At 39.3% G+C, this 26,986-nt stretch overlaps 1 protein-coding gene across 11 annotated transcripts in view; it reads right to left on the minus strand.

The window, feature by feature from the left end:
- Ctnnd1 (catenin delta 1) overlaps positions 1-21,949 on the minus strand; it is a 50,690-nt gene extending 28,741 nt beyond the window's left edge. For 7 of the 11 annotated variants that reach the window (XM_026406489.2, XM_026406482.2, XM_077798070.1 and 4 more), the window contains exons 1-2: positions 21,651-21,949; positions 20,135-20,258 (exon numbers count right to left, since the gene is read on the minus strand). The gene's annotated coding sequence lies outside the window, so the exon portion shown is untranslated. The remainder of the gene's footprint in view (positions 1-20,134; positions 20,259-21,650) is intronic. The other 4 variants (XM_026406490.2, XM_026406484.2, XM_026406480.2 and 1 more) reach the window with 2 other exon arrangements.
- Positions 21,950-26,986: the final 5,037 nt, after the last annotated feature.

The following is a 26,986-nucleotide window of genomic DNA, read 5'->3' on the forward strand; positions in this document are numbered from 1 at the left end:
GAACTTAGGTCCAATGGGGCTCCTTAAACTTATCTGTCTTATAATCATGACCCACAGTTACTGTTAGGATTTAAAGATTTTACTATGGCTTACAAACAGAACAAAACAAAACAGGAAAGGGAGTGTAGGTCAGTGGTAGAGTGCTTGCTTGGCAATGCATGAGGTAGGCCCTACATTTGATCCCAAGTACAGCCAGGGGCTAAAAATAAAAGAACCAACAGGTATGGTAGTTCATGCCTGTAGACCCAATACTCAGGAGGCTGGGGCAGAAGGATCAATTCAGCCCAGGGTTCAAGACCAGACTGGACAACATAGCAAGACACCATCTCAAAAAGGAGAAGGGAAAAAAAAAAAAAATCACTTCTATCATCATGATAGACCTCCTAAAATTCAGAAACCTGATAAAACATTTGTCTTGCTCCCATCCAAAGTATTCTGGGAACCCCCACACCAAGCCATACTAAAATGGCTAAATGCTAGACTGGCTTTGAAGCAAAGCAAGGGTGTGGTTCTCAGCTAGTGAGAGGGCCCAGAACTGAAAGGGTATGGAAAGAAACAAAACCTGCTTCTCTCTCAAGCTGCGTGACACACACATAGGACTGGTCTAACAAGTCCTTCTGATCTCTCAGGCCAGGCAGCCTCCTTCTCCTCCCCCATTACCCACATGCCTCTCAAAGGCCCTCCGCTGGGACCGATAACACTGAATTTTTCTCTCAATCCAGAGTCAGGAGCACACAATTACTTACCTGGATCCCTTTGCAACCTTGCCAAAGGCACCTCACTTACCCTTATAAGGAGAAAACAGGGCTTTAGGGAGAGGCCGGTAAGGAAACAAAGATAAGAGGGAGGGGCAAAAAAACCAGGGAGGTGTCAGACTAGAGGAAGAGGAAAGGCCAAATGCCTTTCTCCTTCCTAGTAGAGGAGGGAGAAAAAGAGAGGGAGGTCAGGTACATAATAGGAAGTAAGAAAAATTTAATTGAAATGAGAAGGTATTGTTAACTCCCTTGTCATAAAAGAGATCCTAAAATTAAATGGGACACGTTTTACTCTTCTCCCACTCTGGGCTAGAAAGAATATATTCATGGAAAAACTTAACCTTAGGGTTTGCTAGAGGTCACCCTCACATTCCTTTCTTTAAAAGGCCAGATTTTAACAGATCCCCTTACTTTTTATCCATGGCATTCCTGCCTCTCAATCTCTTTGTTTATCATTTGAAGATAACTTGGAAAAGGTGAAAGCATGCAATAGAACCATATTTACAAAGTCGCACTTCCTCAAATCTTTGAAAAGACATCCCCTCTATCAAGTTTAGAATACATCTCCCTTTAGGGCCAAGCAGCAAGGAGAAAGGTGTAAATCTATGAAGAAATCAATCTGAGGAAGTGTTGAAGTCTTGTTTCAACCACAGAACAGGTAAGAGGAGGAAATGTTTTTCCCTATCTGGATGAAAGTGAAAATTTAACCCTAAAAGGGGGAGAAAAGTGTGTATTATTGATCTCCCCCAGAAGTTCATATATAATCCTCTCAATGCCCTCTAAAATAATGACTACTGCCCCACGGCTTTTGGAGATGGGGTTTACATTGCCCAGGCTGGTCTTGAACCTATGGGCTCAAATAATCCTCCCATCTCAGCCTCCCAAGTAACAGGTATGTGCCACCTAGCCAACTAGTGGCTCCCTTTTCTGGATGTGTAGACTATATCAAAAGTAGTTGTTATTTCAGGCACAGTGGCACATGCCTGTAATCCCAGCAGCTTGGGAAGCTGAGGAGGAAGATCGCAAGCTCAAAGCCAACCTCAGCAATTTAGCAAGGCCCTAAGCAACTCAGTAAGACCTTGTCTTTAAATAAAATATTTTTAAATGGGCTGGGAATGTGGCTCATTGGTTAGGTGCCCCTGAGTTCAATCCCTGGTACCAAAATAAATTTAAAGAATAAAATTTATTCTGGGTGCACTGACCCAGTCCTGTAATGCCAGCAATTTGGAAGGCTGAGGCAAGAGGACTGCAAGTACAAGGCCAGCCAAGGAAATTTTGGGAAAAACAGTCTCAAACAATAAAAAGGCCAGGGGATGTAGCTCAGTGATAAAACGCCCCTAGGTTCAATTCCCAGTAAAACACACACACATAAAAGCAGTTAGCATCTTGCCCAAGGTGATGGGCTAGTAAGTGGTAGAAATCTGAACATTCTACTCCACATCAAGTTCCTTCTCATTGATACAGAGCAAGTGTGAACTTTCTATGCTTCTGGTGGTTAAAAATCATTATAAACCCAATACAGATGCTTTTTCATTGGGTAGGGAGAGGAGCAAGATGGGATGGAACCAGTTAGACCTTGGGTCTTTCTTTCATTTTAAAGAGCAAACCTCTACTGTTCTGGAAAAGAAAGCTTGCAATCTACTTGAGACTTATTTCCCCTTTTAAGGGACAAGTACTCAGGAGGAAAGGTAATATGGAAAAAAGAGTCCCCCACACCATTTATCTTCACAGTGGCTACCCTGCTCTAGAAAATGGCTATCTTGCCACATTCTCTGTTCACCTCTCTGGAACAAAGAAAACCTAATCACAAATATTCCTATTCTCATTTTTACTGTAACATCCCACTAAGCCAAAAGCAAATATCAGAGTTGGGATGGGAAAAAGAAGGAACTAGAGGCAGGGAAGATTGTGCTAGCCAGCATCAGAACAGAGGGGAGGGATTGTTCTAGGGGTATGTTAGCAATCTGCCTCTAGGGCAGCTGTCCTCCTTGGCAATCAAAGGCAGGTCTGTGTGTGTGCTCCCGGGCCAGCCAGCTTGGCAAGAAGTTGAGAACTCAGCCACCCAATCCACAAAGTGAGAAAAGATGCCTGTTTCACAGCTGGAATGGAGGGCAGGGAAAACACAAAACAAGGTAGAAAAGAGGAGAAGAAAAGGACAAACAGTGCCACAGGTGCTATTTTAGTCTAGACATGAGGGGGGGGGGCAGAATCCCAGTAAACTAGTTATGTACAAACACTAAAGAATTGCCAGTAACCCTCAATGAAATCAAAGAATGGATTGTTTTTTCCTGCTCTGAATATAAGGATGAGATCTAAAACACAGGACCCAGCATTACCTGTTTCTCTCTGTCCCTTTCAGATCCAATAAGATATCTGTAATATATATATATAACATGAACATTATTTAACATCTAACTCCTTCTAGACTTCCTCTTTTAATTAAATCCTAGAGATCCATAAGTAATAGTAGCACACACAAAACTCAGTAAAGCTTCTCAATGCTAGGAGATCAAGGCCATTTATATAACTCAAGTGCTAAGACGTAAAAGGCCACAGTCAGAATTCACACCCTCTAATCCCTCGGAGCAGCTAGATGCTCCGAGACCCATTAGACACACAAAGGCTACTCTCTTCTCAGTAGAGCTCTATAGCAGAACCGCTCTCCAGGGACAAAGAGATTTCACAGGAGAACCACAAAGACATCGCCCCTCTCTGTTCCCCCACTCCCAGCTTTCTCACTTCCTGTCACAGTAGCACCAGACCACAGTCTCCCAGAAACAAACAAATACAAAGTGCTGGATTCTGGGCTGCAAGCCAACCACATTCCAGGGCATCCTGTCTACCAATCACCAGCCAGAGCTCCCACTTTGCCCTGCACAGTTCCTTATCATGTTCGGGAAAACAACCCTCCCTCCCTGCCCCAAGCCAACACTACACAGGACAAAGCTCAGGCATTTAAGAATCAGCAGAAAGATACTATGTGTGTGGATCTAAGAGTCTGGAGGGGGTGAGGGATTTTTAAGATTCCTGCTTGGTAAGTGTCTTCAGACAGTGCACTGGGGATTTTAAACTTATTGGTGCTGTTACATTCAGCACAACCACATGTGACAAGTTCCCCAAGAAAGCTTCATCATGGCAATTTGATCACCAACCTGAATTCAGTCAATGAAATATTCCCACTTGGAGACTTTAGGGTATATCTTCTGTCACCTTCTCTATCATCCACTTCTGCTTTCAAAGTCAAACTATTTTCCCTCCAAGCACAGAACTGATTCCGAAGACAGGCCCCACAGAGAACAAACAAAGGCAGCAGACTCCACCCTACAAAGAGGCAGTTTATCAAGTGCAAGGGGTGGGGGTGGGGGTGTAAAGTTCCCTACTTCCCTAGAGAGTAAGAGGAGGGCCACTAGGAATTGCACTGTAGCTCTGGCAGCAAAGAGGTCACAACAGCAACCTCAGCTTTTCCTGCTGGGCTGCAGAAATGCAATCTAGTCAGAAGGAAAACCCTCCCTTCCAAAAATAGAATAAATGATACATTTCTTCTATTATCTTGTACAGCCTATTGGAAGCTAGTCCCTAAACCCCAGAAGCAAAGATGCATATAGAAGTAAAGCTCTATTTGCCAGAGATTCCTGAAATCCAAAGAACCACGATTCCCTGTGCATAAACACAGTAATGCTCAGCAGAGTTCCCAAACCAGAGGGGCATTCCAAGCAACTAACCAGTAATATGCTACCTTTTCTCCTTTGCTTCTTCTAGACCCTCTCCTTCTTGGACTTGCTAAAAGCACATGGGTTAAATCCTGAGCTAGCCAGTACATGATGCAAAAGGAGCTAAGCATAAAACAACACAATTTAGAAGGATTTAATTCTTATCTGGATCTGGCACAACCAGGTGGAGAGATAGAGTGGAAATATGCACAACAGTAAGCCACTCTAGAACGGGCATTCTAGGGCTGGTTGGAAAATAATATTTAGTAACACTATGTTTTAGAAAAGAACTTCAGCTGGGTGTGGTAGTAAGAGTTTGTAAACCCAACTACTCTGGAGCTTGAGGAGGAGGATGGTGAATTTGAGGTTGGCCTGGGCAATCTGATGAGACCCTGTCTCAAAATTTAAAAAAAAAAAAAGAGCTGGAAATGTAGCACAGTGGTAGAGTATTTGCCTACCGCGTACAAGGCCTTGGATTCAATTCTCAGCACTAACAAAAGAACAGGACTTCAACAGCAGCGTCTAATCTGAAAATTCTGTCACTGAAGCACACAAAAAAAACAAGTTTAATATCTCTTACTTAGCACCAAATCAAGATTCTCTTTTTCTCTCAGAAATACTGAAAAATTAGCTGGTGCTATAGCGCAAACCCATAATCCCAACAATACGGGAAGCTGAGGCAGCAGGATCTCCAAGTCAAGGACAGCCTCAGAAACTTAGCAAGATCCTGTCTCAAAAAAAAAAAAAGGGGGGGGGGGAGAAGTTAGGAATGTAGCTGGGTAGTAGAGCACCCCTGGGTTTAGTCTCCAGAAAAATAAATCCCAAAAAATAAAATTACTGAAAAATTAGTTACAAACATTAGTATTCTTACCCAATACTCCCTCATTGTCCAAACCACATAAATCAGAGCCAATTAAGTGTGACATGGGCATACATGAACAGATTTAAAAAATAGTAGCACCTATGGGGAGTTTTCTCAGCATCAAATTGAGCAGGTGAGAGCAAAGGAGTGCCAACTCAGAAATCCAGTCATCCTTGAGTGTAAGGGACATTAGGAGACTAAGTATAGATAACCAATTACATTAAACCTAATTTCACCAGAGGCCCTGGTTCTAATTGTACTGGGGGCTGTATGAAAACGTTTGGAAGGGGCTGGGGATGTGGCTCAAGCGGTAGTGCGCTCGCCTGGCATGCATGCGGCCTGGGTTCGATCCTCAGCACCACATACAAAGATGTTGTGTCTGCCAATAACTAAAAAATAAATATTAAAAAAAATTCTCTATCTCTCCCTCTCTCTCTCCCTCTCTCTTAAAAAAAAAAAAAAGAAAACGTTTGGAAAACCCAACCAATGGAATAGCGAATGGGTAAGAAGGAAGTCCCTGAAGGGCCCAAGACTTAGCTGAATACTAAAATGGGAGGATGAATCTGCTTTGCTATCTAGCTTCCCAGCCACCCCTTGAAAAAAAAAAAAAAAAAAAAGCTGAAAGAATTAGAGGGAGGGGAGGCAGAGTAAAGAATGTAATTGGGATTGGTTTAGCTACATTCCAACTAGCCAAAACATCCCACAAAGTTAAGAGTGCCTGAGAATCCAGTTCCATTACATGAGAGCTAGTAGGACTCTGCTATCCAGTTCCAGTTCCTCAGCCACCCTCACCTCCAAAAGCTCTAAAAAGAAGGCTAATTAAGATGATTTGATGAAGGCACCAGCTGTTTCCACTGCTTGCACTCCCTCCCTCCCCTACCCTCCCCCCACCTCCTGAGAGTTTAAACTCACATCAAACACTCAATACAATTGGTCAGTAGGAAGAAGAAGCCTGGACTAAAATAGCAGGAAGGGTGCCAACTGGCCCTACTTAGAAGGAATGCATTCTTGGCTCAATTTAAAAATAAGAAACCTTTGTCATCCACTCTCTTCTGCCCAAATATGTTCTGCTTTCTACAACCCACCCCTCAGGGTCAAATGGGTTTCAATTTCTTCCCTGCAACTACTTGGTCTGTTTTCAAATGTCAGACAATACAGGAGAGATGCACACAAAACTGAATGTAAAATAACGTGTGGCAGATTAGAAGGCTGCCTGGGACTACAAAAACCAAACCTAGTACAGAGCTCCCATGTAAAAGCAAAGAGACAAGAACATACCACAAAGGGGAACAAATGTTGTACAGCCACACTTTAAACAAAGATAGTAACTCAACTTCTTAAGGCACAGTCAGTTAAGAATGCTAGCACAATCCCAGAGACTCAGGAAGCTGACTGAGGCAGGAAGACCACAAATTTGAGGCCAGTCTTAGCAATTTGGTGAGACCCTGTCTCAAAGTAAAAAATAAAAAGGACCCAGGATGTAGCTCCATGGTGAAGCGCCCATGCTTTCAATCTCACTATCCGCCCCCACCAAAAAAAAAAAAAAGGAAGAAAGAAAGAGTACTAACATTATGAGCTCCTCCCCCACCTAATATTCCAAGTTGGCCAGTTAGCCAAGAAGGAAGGGAAGGAAGCTAGCACTTCCTTTTCAGACAGGAAGTAAATTGGCCCTTCCTGTCCAGTTTTAAACAAATTATCCAGCTGAGTTTCAATGCAAACATCCTCTCCAGAATTTGTTCCACAATTTCAAAATGGAGAGGGGAAGTAGAGATAAGGTCTAAAAGGCTCCCTTTGCCCTAACAGGCAAGTCCTCCATATCTTGCAAAGTACTAGCATAACCTCCAAATCAGGGGTAACATCTGTAATTTCAAAATATAACAGGACACAGGTATATCACTTCAAATTAACCACCTTCTCACATGCTACCACCTTGAACTACCAGTCTTCTCTACTTCTTATTCTACCTAAATAACTATTCACTGGGAAATAATACATATATGAAGCTTAATTCAGATTTTGTGATACACAAACCTGAGAGATCAGAATCATCTGGGAAGTGTTTTCAAAAAATACAATCCTCATACTGCAATCTCTGGAGGAAAAGTCTGGGGATTCATGTTTTTAAAAAGTCCCAATAGTGATCCTATAGCATTCAGGGAACCACTGTACTACTGGCCCATCCCCAACAACCCTCAAACCACAACATTCTTACAAAAAGGGCACTGGTTATAAAATACATTATCTGGGCCTGTTTTTACTGCTCACCAGACAGCTCAAATCATTACTCAGTATGGATTAGAGGTTCTTAAAAAGCATGAATTTAAATATAAGGATGAGGTCTGGGAAGCAGCTCAGTGGTAGTGGAGTGCTTGCCTAGCAAGTGTAAAGCCCTGGGTTCGAGCCTCACCACTGAAATAATTTACATGATAAAAAACAAAGTGAAATAAAATATCAGGCATGGTGACACATGCCTGTAATGCTAGGGACCTGGGAGGCTGAGAAGGGAGAAACACAAGATCAAGGCCAGCCTAGACAACTTAGTGAAATGCTTGGCAACTTAGCGAGACTCTTAAAAACAGCTAGGAGTATAGCTCAGTGATACTTTCTTAGCATGTGTAAGGCTCTGGGTTCAAACTCCAGTACCACAAAAATAAATGAATAATTAAATGTAAGGAAGGCAGGCTGGAGTTGTGGCTCAGTGGTAGAGTGCTAGCATGCACGAGGCACTGGGTTCGATCCTCAGCACCACATAAATGTAAAATAAAGATATTGTGTCCACCTAAAAAAAAACTTAAAAATAAATATTAAAAAAAATGTAAGGATGGCTGGAATGGCAGTCCTAAATCCTGTTTTCTAGGACTCAGAACCTGGAAGGAAGGAACTATTTCACTTGCCAACACCACCCTCTTTGGAGTCCTGAGTTGCTACAATGGAGGTGTATTTACACTGTAGGCTGGGCAACCTAATTACTTTTAAAATGTCCTAGTTAAAATTTCCTCTAAAGAACAAAGATCTGTGCCCAATTTTCAAAGACTGAGTCCATATTCTATCCCAAAAGCCTTTGTAAGTCTTAAATCTACCATTCAAGATCTCCCGGATATTTCTAGCGTACCTGATCACTTATAAGAGAAATAACCAGAAACTCTGGATTTAAGAGTTACTTCTGACACTTATCCAAGCAAGTCACTTTAACTCTGGTTTGAGTAAGAGCCAATGAGTAGCAAAATGTCTTTTACCTTGCATGCAAAAGGCCCTGGGTTCAATCCCAGCACCATAAACGAAAAAAGAACTATAGAGAAAAATATTTCCACAAGGAAGCATGAAGACTTAATGAAGAACAGCATTCAAGTGTGGTGACACATGCCTAGAATACCATCTCCTTGGGAGGCTGAAGCAGGAGGATTACAAGTTCAAGGCCAACCTGGGCAACTTAAGGAGACCCTGTCTCAAAATAAAAAGCAAAACGGACTGAGGACATGCTCAGTGGTAGAGCCTCCTGGGTTCAATTCCCGGCACCACAAATAATAATAATAATAATAATAATAGCATTAAAATACATACTCTCAGAACAACCACAAATGTCTCAATTTTTATCTACATATGCTGAAGTAATATATCAACTAGTTATTGAAGCCAACTTCAAAATCTTGGGAATCTTTTGATTGCCTGCAATATTTCCCATGCAAGTCAAGACAGTTACTTGACCAAAAGAGAAGGGAATTGGAGGGGTGAAACATCTCCTGATTAAGGTTATCTCCTAAAGATGATATTAAGTAACAGGATATGAACTAGATAAGTATAATTAAAGGGAAGAACAGAGGGTAACCAGGTCAAGTACCAGGACTAAGAACTTCAGGAAAGAAAGGGAGAACAGGAGGGAGGGAAGGAAGCAGATAGACAGATCTTTCACTGAGGAACAGACTAGCTAAACCAGAAGTCTTGAAAGGGATAGAAAGAGTGGGTGATTCAAAACACAGGTACTCTTGATATCCTTTTATTTTTACAGATACTCTTTTACTTTCATTCATGGGTTGCCACAGAATACCAAAATTACTAAAAAGTTGGTGCTTCGGGCTGGGGATGTGGCTCAAGCCGTAGCGCACTCTCCTGGCATGCGTGCGGCCGGGGGTTCGATCCTCAGCACCACATACAAAACAAAGATGTTGTGTCCGCCGATAACTAAAAATTAAATATTAAAATTCTCTCTCTCTCTCCCCCTCTCTCTTTAAAAAAAAAAAAAAAAAAAAAAAAGTTGGTGCTTCTTCCTCAGTTTCTATCAAAGACAACCAGGCAAAGTGGCTTGGTATGTATTTAATCATGCCTAATGAGCTAAACATACATATGGAAAGGGAAAATATAAATCTAGAGTTAGTTATCAGGGATGATCATGGCTCCAATGTACAAGACAGAAATATGAGTACAGTGACCTATAAAGTGTTCCATGATTCTCAGCAAAGCAAAATAAAAAATTTAAATTAAAAAGAAAGAGCGGGCTGAAGTGGTTGCTCAGCAGTAGAGCACTTGCCTAGCATGTGTGAGGCACTGGGTTCAATTCTAGCACAGCATATAAATAAAATAAGTAAATAAATAAAGATCCAGCAACAACTAAAAAACAATATTTTTAGAAACAAAAGAAAGAATATCAGTCCCGAAGCCATCAAATTCCAAAGATGAGTTTCAGGGAAGCAGGAAATTTTGGTTGAAGAAGCAAAAGAGGAAGCAGCAAATAAGCAGGGCAAGCATAATTTCTGGCCAAAAGCACATAAACCAAATGAACAAAGGTTGTACTAAAAGGAAATTTTACTAGGTCTCTCACTGTGGTTCACAGAAAGCTGTGGGTAATAAGACACCTGTAGACAAGAATAAAAATTTTGATCTCACTTCCCAAACACATACAGACTTATTCTAAGTAACTGTCCTAACATTATTCTCAAGACAAGAGTCATCAATCTCTGCAAAATCCGCCAATTACATTCATGGGGCTTCAGCAATGGGAGAAAGATGGAGGATATGACTACTGCTGCCTCAACTTACAAGAAATACACAAAAAATTGATAATAACATTATCTCTGGTGCCTGAGGTGAGGAGAGAACTTTTCTATGCACTATATAGTATTAAACAAGGTCCTACACTATTCCCCCTTTCCCCACACACACCCTTTTTTTTTTTTTTTTTTTTTTTTTTTTACTGGATATTTAACTCAGGGGCACTTTATTTACCACTTTATCCCTTTTTATTGAAACAGGCTCACTAAGTTGCTGAGGCGGGTCTGGAACTTGCAATCCTCCTGCCTCAGCCTCCCAAGTCACTGGGATTACAGGTATACACCATGCACCAAATTTACTTTATCCTTTCCCCCTTCTCTTTTTTGCTTACTGTCACCAACCAGCCTAAGGGTCTTTTCACTTTCTACTCCTCATATGTACATGACTCCATCCCTCATTTCTTCTGGTATTCTCAAACATACCTTACACATAAGGCCTTTGCTGTCCAACCTATATAATATAACACTCACTCTAGCCAGACACGGTAGTACATTTGTAATCCCAGTCACTCAGTACATTTGTAATCCCAGTGACTGGGAAGACTAAAGCAAGAGAATCACAAGCTAAGGCCAGCCTCAGCAACTTAACAGATTCCTATCTCAAAATAAAATGGGCTAGACCAATCCCAAAAAACCAAATGCCAAATGTTGTCTCTGATATGTGGACACTGGTCCATAATCGAAATGGGGGGAACTCGGGAGGAATGGAGGAACTTTAGATAGGGCAAAGAGGAGGGAGGGGAAGGGAGGGGGCAGGGGGGTAGGAACGACAGTGCAATGAGATGGACATCATTATCCTAAGGATATGTATGAAGACATTAATGGTGTGACTCTACTTTGTGAACAACCAGAGACATGAAAAAATGTGCTCTATATGTGTAATATGAATTGAAATACATTCTGCTGTCATGTATAACCAATTAGAATAAATAAATTTTTGAAAAATAAAATAAAATGGGCTTGAGATGTGGCTCAGTGGTAAAGTATCCCTGGGTTCAATCTGCAGTACCAAAACAGTGAATAAACTCACTCCCACTATGGCACCTCTTATCCTCCATTCTTATTCTGCTTTTTTTTTTCAATAACATTACCACATTCTGACATTTTTTATTTATTTATTTATTTTAAAGAGAGAGTGAGAGAGGAGAGAGAGAGAGAGAGAGAGAGAGAGAGAGAATTTTTAATATTTATTTTTTTTTTAGTTCTTGGTGGACACAACATCTTTGTTTGTATGTGGTGCTGAGGATCGAACCCGGGCCGCACGCATGCCAGGCGAGCGCGCTACCGCTGAGCCACATCTCCAGCCCTGACATTTTTTAATTTATTTATTATTTGTTTCTCACAACTAGATATTAAGCTCTGTGAGAACAAGTATTATTTAGGTCTAATTTTTTTTTTTTTTTAATGTGGTGCTGAGGATAGAACCCAGTGCCTCACACATGCTAGGCAAGTACTCTACCACTGAGCCACAACCCCAGCCCAGGTTTATTTATTTTATTGTACTCTAGTGCATGGTATATAACACTCTCAAATTTCTTTGGATGAATTAAAATGTTTTACTCCTTCAATGAATGCAAAAAGTTAAATTTAAGAAAATAAATCAACTTTGTTTCACTTTTATTTCTAAACCTTTGTCTAATTGTGATCTTAGGCATACAAACTAGGGGCTCCTATATTCTTACCTCCCCATTTGGTTGATCTTCAGCAGGACAGACACACAAGTAGCCAATTGTGTCCTGATTTACAAAGTTGTCAATGGAGAATAGAACAGAGAGCTTACAGAACTTTCCCCATTCCAACAAAGAATCAGGAAAGAAATCAGATTGGCACCAATTTCTGTTTTAAAGTAGATTACTCTATTTTAAAATGTACTGAATATAAATCAGTTACTTTATTTCAATGAAGTTTACTTCACTTGCAATGAAATGGGAACTGCAGGTGCTTTGATAAAGGTAATTGAAAGCTGACCTAGTTCCTATAACAATGTTTTATATCGTCAACTATTAGAATAAATTTTAGTTTCTTAAAATATAAACTCCTTGGGCTGGAGTTGTGGATCAGCGGTAGAGTGTTCGCCTACCACATGAGAGGCCCTGGGTTCAATCCTCAGTACCACATATAAATAAAAAGTTAAATAAAGGTATTATGTCCAACCACAACTAAAAAATAAATATTAAAAAATTAAAATAATAAAATAAAATATAAACTCCTTGCCGGGCATGATGATACATGCTGAATCCCAGCAAGTTGAGAGGCTGAGGAAAGAGGATCTGATATTTGAGGCTGGCCTGGGCACCTCAGTGAGATCCTGTCTCAAAACAAAAAATAAAAAACTGGGGATACAAGTCTATGGTCGAGTACCCCTGTGTTCAATCTCCAGTACTGCAAGTTACAAAAAATAAAAAGTGCTGGGGATGTAGTTTGGTGGTAAAGTGTTTGCCTAGCATGTGCAAGGTCCTGGGTTCAACCTCAAGTACAACAACAAGAAAACCTAATAATTTACTCTGGGGAAAGTAAATTTCTTTTGCTCAAATAAGCCATAATAGTAACTAATTAGGAAATGTAGATGACATCTGAAAATCAAAGATAAAAACTAAGTTACTAGAACAAGTCAATCGTCTTAGATTATAATTATAATCCTAATGTAAAACTGAAATATACCAGAAGCAATAGCCTAACACTTCTACCTTTTGTAATTAAATAATTTTTTTTCAGAAAAAGAAGCAAGCTTCTCCCTTATCGATTGTTAGTTAGGAAAACAATGCTCCCATGAAGACCACCAACCTAAGGTGAAAAATGAGGAGAAAAAAAGAAGGAGAGAAAAAGGGAGACAGAAGAGGAAAGGAAACCAATAGGACAGAAACTGAAGGAGAACTGTTAAGGGGCTACTAGGGGTGTAGCTCAGTAGAAAGCATGCTTCACATGCACAAGACCCTGGGTTTAATTTCCAGCGTGCGCGCGCGCGCGCACACACACACACACACACACACACACAGAAAATTAAAAGTAGGATGCTGGGTGAGGGAGTTATGGTAGAAGGCTATGGAGCACCAACATAAATTATTATCATTATTATTTATTATTGCATACACTGAGCCACATCCCCAGCCCTTTTTATTTATTTTTTTTTTTTTGAGACAGGGTCTTGCTAAGTTGCTGAGGCTGACCTTGAACTTGAGATCCTCCTGCCTCAGCCTCCTGAGTAGCTGAAATTACAGGTGTGTACCACTGGGCTGGCCAGAAATTATTTTAAACCTATTTAGAACCCGATTTTCACAAGTTATTTAGCATGAAAAAAAAAAAAAGGGAGAAAAAAGAAAATCCTAGGTTGAAAAAACCTTCACGTTTCCAGGCAAGGCTGTATCTACCACATACATATGGTCCCACAGGCAACAGCTGGGCTTTTCCATATAAAAGCACACTCTTCCTAGAAGCATACTTTTCACAGGAAGCATTCATGAACTCAAAATTTCTATATGTCAGTTTTACAAATATCCATAAATAACAACCGTAGAGAAGTGTTTCCTGAACACACACAAAAAAAGGAGTTTATTTCAAGAAAAGGGATAGTAAAAGCCTGCCTTCATTTCTGTGTAATCGTTTCAATTGTTTCCACTACAACCATTCATAACTGAATGTTATCCTAAAGTCATGGTTAGACAAGCAAGACTTTGAGGTAAAGAACCTCATTCAGGGGCTAGGGTTGTGGCTCAGAGGTACAGCACTCGCCTCGCACGTGCGAGACCCTGGGTTCGATCCTCAGCACCACAAAAAAATAAATAACTGAAATACAGGTATTGTGTCCAACTACAACTAAAAAAATAAATATTTTTAAAAAAAAGAAAAGAATCTCATTCAGTCGAGTATGATGGTGCACACCAATAATCCCGCAACTCAGGAGGTTGAGGTAGGAGGACCAAGAGTTCAAAGCCAGCCTCAGCAACTTAGTGAGGCCCTAAACAACTCTGTGAGACCCTGTCTCTAAATACAATATTTTAAAAAGGGATGGGGATGCGGTTCAGTGGTTAGGCATCCCAGTACCAAAAAACAAAACAAAACAAAAAAAAAAAAAACCTCTTTCAAAGCCAAGAATAATAAACCCAAACAAAACCTTTCAATCCATTCTCTGACAAAATTAAAGTTACCTCTTAGATGCTAGAGTTCTATTTCTTGTAAAAACAAAATGGTAGGAGTAACTTGTATTGCAGTTATTTTAATCTAAAGTATTGAAGTCTCTGAAGAAATTATTGTAAGATACTCAAGCTTTGCTACCTGTTTCTCTACCCCATTCACACCATACTTTATTAAAAGCAATCCATTCTCATACCACCATTGTTTTGGATAACCCCATCCATACAACTCCCCAAAGTTGGCTACTAAAAAAACTTTTTCCCCCATTAAATAAAAAAAGTTATCTTACCCACCCATAAAGTCCATTTATTCCACAATATAAGAATCTACATCTAGCTGGCATGATGGCCCACACCTGTAATTCCAATGATTCTGGGAAGCTGAGGCAGAAAGAATGTAAATTCAAGGTCAGCCTCAGAAATTTAGTGAGGCTCTATGCAAGTTAGAGACTGCCTCAAAATAAAAAAATAAAAATAAAATAAAAAGGGCTGAAGATGTAGCTCAGTGGTAAAGAGCCATGGGTGAATTCCCTAGTATAAGGGGAAAAAAAATCTACATCTAACATTGAATCTCAGGTTTGAAGTTTTTTGTTTTTGTTTCTGGTGTCAGGGTTTGAACCTAGGGTCTTGCATGAACACACACTCTAATCTGGGCTATAATCCTGCCCCAAATCTGAGGTCTTTTTTCTTTCTCTATGTTTTCTTTTTGGTCTAAATCTCAGGTTCTAAGACCTTAATCCCAGAGACTCGGGAGGCTGAGGCAAGAGGAATACAAGTTGAAGGCCAGCCTCAGCAATTTAGTGAGACCCTCAGCAACTTATCGAGACCCCATCTCAAAATTAAAAATAAAAAGGACTGGGGATGTAGCTCAGTGGTAAAATATCTGGGTTCTATCCTCAGAGAGAGAGAGAGAGAGAAAGGAAGGAAGGAAGGAAGAGAGGGAGGAAGGAAGGAAGGAAGAGAGGGAGGAAGGAAGGAAGGAAGGAAGATATTTAGTCCAACAGACAAATGAAATTTGAGTTCATTTACCATTCTAATAGCAAATATAAGGTATTACTATGAGCTCTGCACTGTTCCACAAATTTTACATATCTAATCATGTAATTGTCACAACAGTCCTATAAGACGGTTAATATTATCCCCATTTTACAGACAAGACTAAAACACAGAGCAATTACACAATTTGCCATAGGTTAGTAGGTACTGGAGCAAGATTTGAAACCAAGCAGTTTAGTCTGGCTTCAGCATCCATATCCTTAAGCACTCTGCTATGCAGCCTTGTCTCACCACACTAGTGAAACAGATTGGAAATTACCTTTTTGGTCAGCATATTGGTCAAAAAACATACAACAGGGTTGGGGATGGAGCTCAGTGGTAAAGCGCTTACTTAGCATGTCAAAGGACCTAGGATATATCCCCAGTATCACAAACAAATAAAAATAAAGCAACACTTGGTGTCTGAGTAAGTGACCGGTATACAGAAGTTACTGTACTATTCATGCAAACTTTCCTGCAAGTTTGAAATGAAAATGTTAAAATCACTTTTATCATCATATAATGGGAAACGTTTTGTGAAAACCATGACAAATTACCTATCATGAACGAGCACAGAATGCCTTGAGAAAATCTGGAGCCAGGCAAGGTGGTACACTCTAGTAGTCCCACCTACTCCAGAAGCTAAAGCAGGAGGATCACTTGAGTCAAGAAGTTGAAGACCAACCTGGGCAACATAGAGACCCCTCTCCAAAAAAAAAAAAACCAAACTGCAGCTGGGGCTGTAGCTTAGTGATTGAGCGCTTGCCTCACATTGCTTGAGGCACTGGGTTCGATCCTCAGCACATTAAAAATAAATAAATAAATAAATAAATAAATAAATAGATAGATAGATAGATAAATAAATGAAACATGACAAAGATATTGTGTTCATCTACAACTAAAAAAAAAAAACAAAAAAAACTATGGATCCTTATAAGGCCCCCTCTCTACATGACTGATTTAAATTGCCCAAATCACTCCAATCAGACTACACCCAAAGGACAGGAAGGGGCTCTAAAAGTAAGAACTGTCCTTGAACCAGATCAGTAAATGCAGACGGGCCCTACATATAATATTTATAATCAAGAACAGTGTATAATATTTAATAATCAACATGAAATTCTCAGTAAATTACGGAGAATACTTCCAAAAAATATATATGACTAAACACAAAACAATAACACCCTAACTTCCCCCTTTTCACTCCTATCCAGAAGAGTTGTTCTTGCCTCCTACAATCACCCGGCCACGCTATATCAGTACTCTATTGGAAGCATTGAAGGTAGCTGCATTTTTTAGGCAGAGCAATCCCTATTTCAGCATTGTCTGATTTTAACCCCTTTCTCCGAGGGAAAGGAAAATGAAAAAATATTTGTAGTTATTTCTTTCCTGATTACCTACAGTTCATTCCTTTAGGCTAGTTTCCAGTTACTATCAGGATTCTAAATTATCCATGAAAACTAATTTTGGTTCTTAAACTCATAAACGTTCCAATACACTTAACGAACAAAATCTCCTAAAGATCCATGACTGAAGCAGTGATAAAAACCACAATGATAAACTGGGCATGGTGGTGCACACAGCACAGGAGGATTGCGAGTTCAAAGCCAGCCTCAGCAATGACAAGGTGCTAAGCAACTCAGTGAGACCGCCTCTAAATAAAACACAAAATAGGGCTGAGAATGTGACTCAGTGGCTGAGTGCTCCCGAGTTCAATCCCTGGTACCCAAAACCAAAAAAACAGCACAAATGATATCAGGGGCTGTGGATGTAGCTCAGTAGTGGAATGCTCACCAGCATGTGCTCAATCTCCAGGCCTACCGGGCGCCTCCCCCCACACACCCTACCCCCACTAAAAAAAAGACACCAAACATGATTTCTCTGAAGCACTGATGGTCAAAACTATCCTTCCACACTCTGTGTTTTTATTAACAGGTAGAAAACCACTCTTTCCAACCAGGGCTGAAAGCAGTACTTCCTTGCTGCTGCCCTAATATATTCTTCCCTAAAAAAATGGCTACATTTTAGATTTTCAGTGTGAAACTAACAGCTTCTGAAATGAATGACCTAGGTCCCTTGCTTTTTACACATACCTTTCTTGGGCTGCTTGCAGGAAAGGAAACAGAAGTAAAGTTAAAATCTTTACTATTATTTCCCCCAGAAACTTTGCTTAAAAATGAAAGGAAGAAGATGTAGGCTGAACTTCAGCCTACAGTAAAAGTTTCAAAACCACATGGAAATATTATTAATTTATGTTGTTTTGCTTCTTATCTCAACTTCCTTTCAAGCCTTCCCCACAAAAGTTCCTCACTAGCTAGGTGGTGAATCAGGCCTGTCATCCCAATATGGAAGGCTGAAACATGAGGACCACAAATTCAAGGCTAGCCTCAACAATTTAGTGAGACCCTGTCTCAACATAAAAAAAGGGTTGGGGCTGTACCCAGTGGTAGAGCATCCCTGGGTTCAATCCCTAGTATTGCTAAATAAATATCCCTCAATGATTACAATCAAGTGCCTTATTTAACCAAGGCTTTCGAAGCACCTTAGTATGTACATATACTAAGATAGATACTAAAGGATTCAGAGGTAGGAAGATAGTACCTATACCCAAGCAGCTTAGTCTAAAAGTAAAAAAGACAAAAAAGTGAGAGAATTTTAATATAGTATGATTACTATGGTATTTGAACTACCTCCTACAAGTTTCTCCCTAAACCAAATACCTGAAAATCCTCTGGGAAAAGAAAACTTCACTGATAATCAAATACAGTTTGAGACAACTGTAGGAATTTAAAGGAATTAGAACCAGGCACAGTGACACACACCGGTAATCCCAGCCACTAGGTTAGGCTAAAGCAAAAGGATGGCCAATTCAAGGCCACTCTGGGAAATATAAGGAAATTGTCTCAAAAAAAGAGCCAGGCACACCCGCCTATAATCCCAGCAGCTCGGGGGAGACTGAGGCAGGAGAATCACAAGTTCAAACCAGCCTCAGCAATATCGAGAAACCAAGTAACTCAGTGAGACTCTGTCTCTAAATAAAATACAAAATAGGGCTGGGGTTGTAATTCAGTGGTTGAATGACCCTGAGTTTAATCCCCAGTACCAAAAAAAAAAAAAAAAAAAAAAAGGAAGAAAGAAAAAGGAGGGAAAAAAAGGGACAGCAATGGCACACATATGGAAAGATCCCTGTTCTAAAAATAATATCCATTCTAGCATATTCAACTCCCCAGGGCTCTAAGGAAAATGGATCTTTTACATACATACATTATCCCAACATGGGTGCTGAAGGAAATGGGAGAAGGTTGGAAATCTGAGTGACTACTGATCCTACATAAAATGAAACACTCCTGCCTCTTGTAAGTTCATTTTAGTTCTGTTATTTCCATTCTCTCTGAAGAATGGCAGTGTATTAGTGGTTAAGTCATTGGACTTTGTAGTCAAGTCAGACCAGGGTTAATCCTGGCCTCCACCATTTACAGGCAGTAAAGATTTTCAGCAAAACTGTGCTTCTAGGTTTGGGATTCCAAAAAAAAAAAAAAGGTTTTTGTTGGAATTAAGTAATAGTTTGTGCAAAATGATTAGCACACCATAAAAAACAATGAGGGGAAAGGCAAGAGAACCTGGCAGTTATTAACAGAGGACTATCATGTACCAAAATAGAAAGCAAAAATTATACAGAGCTAATCATTTTATCAATAGATAGTGATCTATGCTTAATTTATTTGCATTAATCTTATCTCACCCAACCCTGGAGAGCAACTACTTCATAAACCAAAGGCTGGATTGTAATTATTGGGAGCTTTTCTTTTTTTAAGATCTCAAAATAACCTCAATTTTATACTAGCTGACAGAACATATTCTAGTCCCTCTGTCCATGCTGGAATCCTAAGAAAGGTACTAGAACTCTAAACACCCAAAAGAGACTCCACCTGGAACACGGATCACTACCTTGCTCACATAACAAAGAAACCAACAGTATTATATAGGAGACAAACAAGGAAACAAAAATCTTACAACTCACAGTGGTCATCATTTTTACCCCAAAATCAAAATAAAGAAAAAAACAAAAAAAATTTACAAAATAAAAGATTTTCTTATCTGTACCTTTTACTATAATTCCTGGGAAAACAACAACCAGTAGTGAGGTAAAAGACAAATCTTCCATCTTATCACCCCAAAGGCTCTAATACTACACACATATCAAAACAATGCCCTAGTTCATGGAAACAGTCCTAGACCCTAGTTAACTGCAATGTTCACTGCAGCTACATAAAGCTCAGTATTTAAAGCCGGACCCAAATCACTATCACTCAGTCATCCAGAACCTATTTTCAAACTGCCTTTGTACTCTTCCTTCAGATTCTCTCATCCCTCCCCCCTAAAGGTTGAGTGGGAAACCAACACTCCGACAGTCCGGCAGCAACATAACCAACCCTCCAATGAAACCTCCCTAGTATGGAGTTAAGGTAGAGAGCACATTTGAAAGAAAATCAGAAAAATATTAAATAAGAACTATGCCGAACAGACTGTACACACTTTTTATTTTTAATTTACTTGTTATGAGACCCAGACATCAGAATTTTTATGTAACCCTTACCTAGTTTATATTGAGAGGAAGAACAAAGTTCTGTCTCCTCCTGAAGCCACAACCTCACAAGGATGAAATCATCTTTCAAGAAATGTTCTCATTCTAGAAAGGAAATTCAAGGAAGTGTTCTAGTCTGAAAAGAATGGGTGGAGGGGGGCGGTAGGAAATCAGAGGAATATTAAATAAAGATACATACCAGTTTAAAGCTAATGAGCAGCTTATACATTAAGGCCCATCTTGTTACAATTAGGGCAGTATCTACTCAGCTATAATTTTCGGACTGATTCGCATTTCAAAAAGAGGAAGAGAACACCCTAGCTTTCAGCTACTGATGAGTTGGCTATATGATTATCTGGAATCAGTACTTTTACAAAAATATATGTGCAAAAACAAAACCAAACAAATCTTAAGGTTTAAGATACAAAAGCACAGTCATGCCCTTCAGTTCTAACAGACTTCCGACTTAAAGGTAAATTAACCAAACAAACTCACCTCCAAAAAAATAACTTTCCAATTGACTTAAAAATAAAAACTCTCCTTTTGCTTTCTCAAATGCATTTTAAACATCAAAGTTTGTGTAAATGGTTTCTCTTAGCTCACCTTATTCAACCTATGGACCTTTCAGAGACCACAAAGCTGAAATTTTTTTCAGGTGTATTGCCACTATACTCAAGTGAAATAAAAAGCATGATTAGAACTTCTACCCTTTTAAGTATACCAAGCGTTACCCTGTTACAGATTTAACAAAACAACCTCCACAAATCTTTGCCATTAAAGGTTTTAGGAGGAGAAGGATATGTCAATTCAGTTAACATAGATCCATTTGTTTTCTTTTATAAAGCAAAGCTGGGAGGCTACATCTAGCGGCGAGTGAGGCTCCCACCCACCACACCTGGAAAAGTAAGAGGGATCCACCCAGGAACAGCAGGGCTGAAACCGATCTGGGCCGTTCAAACTCTCTATGGGAGGAAAAAACAATACCATTTAAGCTGCAAAGCTCCCTGCAATTTTCCATTTCCACAAATCCAATGGTAAAAGGAAAAAAGAAAAAGTTTGAAACATATGAAGAACCATCTGTATAACTAGCTTCCGACCCAGACAAATTCCTTTCCCAACCCACACACAACAAGCCAAAAAACCAACTTTTGATTTGGGCTCTGAAAACAGAAGTATGTTAGCTTAATTCAGAAAAAATATAAAATCAAAGAACATACCAAAATGTAAATTCACACAACTTCTCTTACCCCCCTGATTCCATTCAGTTCCCAGTATTAAATCTAGAAGTTTGTTTCCAGGTCTTGTAATATTTTACCTTTTTAATATAATAAAATATCAAAATCCCTCAAAGTATTGAAAGTAGAAGGAAAAAACAATTGCTTAAAAGTCACCCATCAGCATAACAGACTCTCTGTTTTTAAATTCCCTCTAGTTACCGTCAGACAAAAATTCGACTTGGCTTATCCTCCTTTGCCCGGCTGTACACACATTTTTTTCTTTAAAAAAAAAAAAAAAAAAAAGCACACACCTCAAATGTGGACTTCTAAAAACCAATCCTTTGAGAAAGAAACCCAAGGCTTCGCCAATGTGCTGAGAAAGACAAATCCAGCAAAGCAGCTGATTTTCACCACCTCTTCCTCCTTTCAGGATCTTTTCTGCTTCTCTTCTCTCTCCCTCTCTCTCTCTCTCTCTCTCTCACTCTCACTCTCTCTCTCTCTCTCTCTCTCTCTCTCTCTCTCGCTCTCCCTCTCTCTCTCTCTCTCTCTTTTTTTCCCCCTCAGATCCAACACCTAAAATGGAAGTTGCACCCAGCCAAAGGCAAGGGAGCCTGGGTGGTGACAAACTGATCTGGCAGCCCTACCCCCTCGCTTTCCTAAGTGATGTCAGCCCCTGCGAGCTTCCAATAGGAGCCAAGCATAAATCAGAGAGCTGACCTTATCCAATAGGAAACTTTATTATAGGAAATTAAAAAAAAGAGAGAGAGAGAGAGGAGGAGAGGAAGGAGACAGGGGGAAGTTTTATATATATATTTATATTTAAAGCAGAGACTATACAATCTCTGAGGTATTACTGCAGAGCTCAGGGGGTGGGCGTGTGAAAAAACAAGGGCTTTTTAGAATGGCATACTTAAGCATTTGTTCTTTTTGATGGGGGTTCTTGCTCCCTCTCCCTACCTATCCGGGTGAAGAAACAGAAAAGAGCTGATGTTATTTGCCTGCTGTTTGGTTTGTTGCCTTCTACCCCAAAGCATTTTCCCAAAGAAAGATAGGACTACTATGTGTTGATTGGGATGGTAGGGAATATGGGGGTAAACTCTCAATTTCTTTGTTTTGGTTTAATTGCATTAGAGCTAATTAGAAAAAATATAAATGACTGAACTTGTTAATAGTTTTTAGTCTCCATATTCTGAACCAAAAGGAAGGTAGGAATCCACTGGGCTGTTAAGAAAATCACTGTCTTCCCATTTGTCCCCAAATCAAAATAAGGTGAATTTGTGGGGGAGAGTAAATGGCATCCAATAAACAAGCAATATATCTAAAATGGTTAACAGCATAAGTAAAGTCTTAAGAAAATTTGATTCCTTTGTGAACTTGAAGCTTAAGATTATCTGATTCATATATTCTTTTTTTTTTTTTTTACATTTAACCTAAATAAAGGATCATTCAGGTAGTATTCTTCTAAGTTAAGAAACATTTTTAAGACTGTTAGACCAGGAAGGAAGAGAGGGGTGGGGTTTTTGTTTTTATGTATTGTTACTGGGGATTAAATCCAGGGGCACTTTACCTCTGAGCTACATCCCTTTTTATTTTGAGATAGGATCTTGCTAAATTGCCCAGGCTGGCCTCAAATTTGTGATCTTCCTGCCTCAGACTCCCAAGACACTGGAATTACAGGCATATGCCCAGCTAGTTTTATTATGCCTAACAAAGACTACTATTTTGTCATTCACTAATTACTAAACAAGGATGATAATGTTAAATTGAAGGTTTCTTTCTCTTGCTTACTGAAAAATCTAAAACCTTTAGATTTACTAAATGAATCTTCATAAAGTTTTCATAATCCAGGATAGAGGTGAAGTGCATAGATCCTTTTTTTTCCTTTAGAATTTTTAATATTTATATTTTAGTTGGTGGACACAACATCTTTGTTGGTATGTGGTGCTGAGGATCGAACCCGGGGCGCACGCATGCCAGGCGAGCGCGCTACCACTTGAGCCACATCCCCAGCCCCAAAGTGCATAGATTCTGTAGTCAGACTCCCTGGCTTCAAACCCCACCTTTGTAAGTACACTGACTCAAGTCCATGTACCACTTGACTCAATTATATAATCTCTCTGAGGATAATATCTATCGCCAAGAATATGAAAATTAAGATACACATAAAGGGTTTTAAACCATGTATAGTGGTATAGTATAAACTCACCATTATCTATCCTGTCCCCAAAAAACATTCCATGGCTCACCATTATCCAATAATAGCAACCCAATGGAGTGTCTACCATGTGAGAGTCACTTGGGGCTCCTTACCTCTAACTTTTAAAACACCACTATGGAAAGAGTATTACCACCATTTTACAGATGAGGAAATCAAAGCTCAGTTAAGCAAAGAAAACTGCCAGAGTTCATCTGACTAAGAGGTGACCTCTACATCAGTCTGACTCCATAGCTGAGGCTCTTTGAATCACCTTACAATACAGTTAGGATAAAGGCCAAATACTTTGTTGCTTTCAAAGTACCATATTTATTAATTTAATACATTAAAGTAATCTGGGCTGGGAGTAGAGACACATACCTGTAATCCCAGGGACTCAGGAGGCTGAGACAGAAGGAGCACAAGTTCCAGGTCAGCCTCAGCAACTTAGCAAGAACCTGTCTCAAAATAAAAAATTTTTAAAATGACCGGGGATGTAGCTCAAACACACACATTAAAGTAATACTTATCAACCATAATCTAATCTTGCTTATCTAACCTGGAATTTCACTTCTCCTCAGCATGAAGTGCCCATTTAATCAGGCTGATCTAGTCATTATTTACCCCACCATATTTGGTATACAGTCTTAAAGATCCTCATACTTGGTAGCCAAGACCAAACAAGCATTCAGCACTTATTTGATGGGTTTTAAACAAACTAGAATGGGAAATGAATACATTATCACAAAGATAATGAACAGCCTTCAAGTCTCATTATCTAAGAATCTTCTCCCATTGCTTTATTGTATCTTCTACCTCTGCTCTCCACAGCAAGTTCAAAAGCCAAAGATGATTGTCAGAGGAAAATAATTTGCACAAGAAATGTTTGATGGGGGCTGGGGATGTGGCTCCAGCAGTAGCGTAGCGCGCTCGCCTGGCATGTGTGCGGCCCGGTTCGATCCTCAGCACCACATACAAACAAAGATGTTGTGTCCGCCGAAAACTAAAAAATAAATATTAAAAAAAAAAGAGAAATGTTTGATGATTCCCTCGGTTCCAGATCCGAGATCTATTCTAGAATGTTCTGTGATTTTCTAGAGATGGATTGGTCTTGTTTTCTCCACCAAATCACTGCTCACAACTTAAAATTATTTTGTCTTCCTTTCTATTTTGCTTTGCTTTCATTTGTGTGTTTCTGTCTTCCCCACCAGAAGATAAGCTCCATGAAAGCATGAATAGTGTTTTTCTTGTTCATGGTACATTCCCAGAGCTTAGCCTTATATTTCACACATAGCAACAGTGGAAAGAGTAAATGGTTTCTGCTTAGTAGTTACAGTATTCAGGACAAGCCATTTAACATGAAAGAATGTTTGTGGAAAACATTAAAAACAGAATTATATAAATAAAAAAACTCAATGGTGAAAAAGATGTTAAAATTCAAATTTATCTGAAACAGCTATGTCCAAATAAAGCATCACAATCACTAATACTAGTAGATAAAGTTATTTGTGCTCAGTTCATTGAAAATAGACTAGTTCTACTTGGGTTAATTTGAATACCCACAGTGATTCAGGCACTCTTCTGAAAAGTAAGATAAGAAGGACAAGTTTCCTATTCCCATAAAGCTTATTTTCTAAAGATAAAAAAAAGATTAATAAGGTAAGGGCTGGGGATGTAGCTCAGTGGTAATGTGCATGCTTAGCAATGCTTAAGGCCCTGGGATCAATCCCCAGCACCAAAAGATTATCTTATTTATTTATCTAATAAGATAATGTTAGATGCAGCACTATGTACATGTAAAACAGACTGATAAAAGTAACTTGTAGCATGCTCTAGATTGGATGTCAGAAACAAACTCTGGAAAGGTGATACTTAAGTTGAAATCTAAATAGTAAGAAGCAGCCAGCTCTGAGAAGGTACAGGCAGTCTTTATTCTTAATACCAAAGCCCTAAGGTGTGGGCTGAAACATACTGGACCCAACTGAAGGTGCTGGAAATAAGGATGGAGGGAGAGGTTGAGAATCAGAATATGAAGGGTTATATGGGTCAGAGAAAGGAGTTTGGGTTTTTATTCTTAAAGGAAAGCTTGACTGTGGGGTGGTTAAATAGAAGGACGTGATCTAAATCCCATTTTGAAAAGATCTTGTAAATGGATTTATACAACAAATTAATTAAAGAGGAAGCAAGTGTAAAAGCAAGATTAGTTTGAAGGCAATTGTATCTGTCAAGTTACAGTAACAGAGATTTATATTAGAATAGCATAAAAATGGAGAGAAATTAATGGTTTGAAAATATGTTTTTGATACGAGCTGGTTTTTGTTTGTTTTTTTCTTTCTGTTTCTCTTTTGTTTATACACATGGAACATTATATTCAGTGCTCTTCTTTTGTTTTAGGTATTGGGATTGAAACCAGGAGTGCTTTAACACGACGCTACATCCCTAAGCCTTTTTATTTTTCATTTTGAAACAGGGTCTCTCTAGGTTGCTTAGGACCTCACTAAGTTGCTGAGGCTGGCCTCGATTTTACAGTCGTCCTTCCTCAGTCTCTGGAGTCTCTAGGATTAACAGACATTTGCCACTATGCCAGGCTTCAATGCTCAGTCTTAAAAATCTCAAAAGTTTAACTTCCCCACCCACAACCATCATCACAAAGATAGAAAAATAAGATACAATAAAATGGTGAAAGATTAGGAAAGAACTGAGGGGGAGTGGTGGGTATTTACAAAAGAAATGGGCCCCAGGGGCAGGGAGGGCAGATAGCTCTGTGGTAGAGTGCATGCTTAGTGTGTACAAAGCCCTGGGTTTGATCCCCAAAACCAAAAAAAATTTTTAATTATCAATATACAGCACAATATTATGTAATGACGATTCTAGTTCTAAAATAGACTTAAAATTATAAATGTCAAGAAGAAATGAAAATAATCAACTCCCAAAAAAAAAAAAAAACCCACTAGCTATTTGTACAAATAAAAACAAAATATTTTTACTCCTTTCTACCCTCTGGTGGCTACACATCCAAAATTCATCATTTTTGTTTTGTTTTGTTTCTCTCTCTTTCTTCGAAGTCTGTCATTTCTGAAGCCCTGGGATAGCCACTTATCATTCCCTTTAGAAATTCTTAACACAAATAGGGTATTAGATTAAAAACAAACTAGTGATTCCTCTTCTTTAAAATAAATTTCATCCTGATGCAAATAATAATGAGATATAATATTTATATTTTCCTTATACCTCCACAAAATTGTCTATCCTGGTAGTACACCTGTCCAATCAAATCTTGATTCTTCAGCAACAGATGCCATAAATAAATATTACTTTATTTTTTTTAACATGGTACTGGGGATTGAACCCAGGGCCATAAATAAGTATTGTTCTGCCTTCACTCTTCTGCTTTCCTCACTTGCAAGCAAGTAAAATCCGTCCTTCTTCAGCTGAGTTTTATGTCCTTTCAGA

This window comes from Urocitellus parryii, chromosome 4, assembly GCF_045843805.1.
Source record: "Urocitellus parryii isolate mUroPar1 chromosome 4, mUroPar1.hap1, whole genome shotgun sequence".
Taxonomy (NCBI): Eukaryota; Metazoa; Chordata; class Mammalia; order Rodentia; family Sciuridae; genus Urocitellus; species Urocitellus parryii.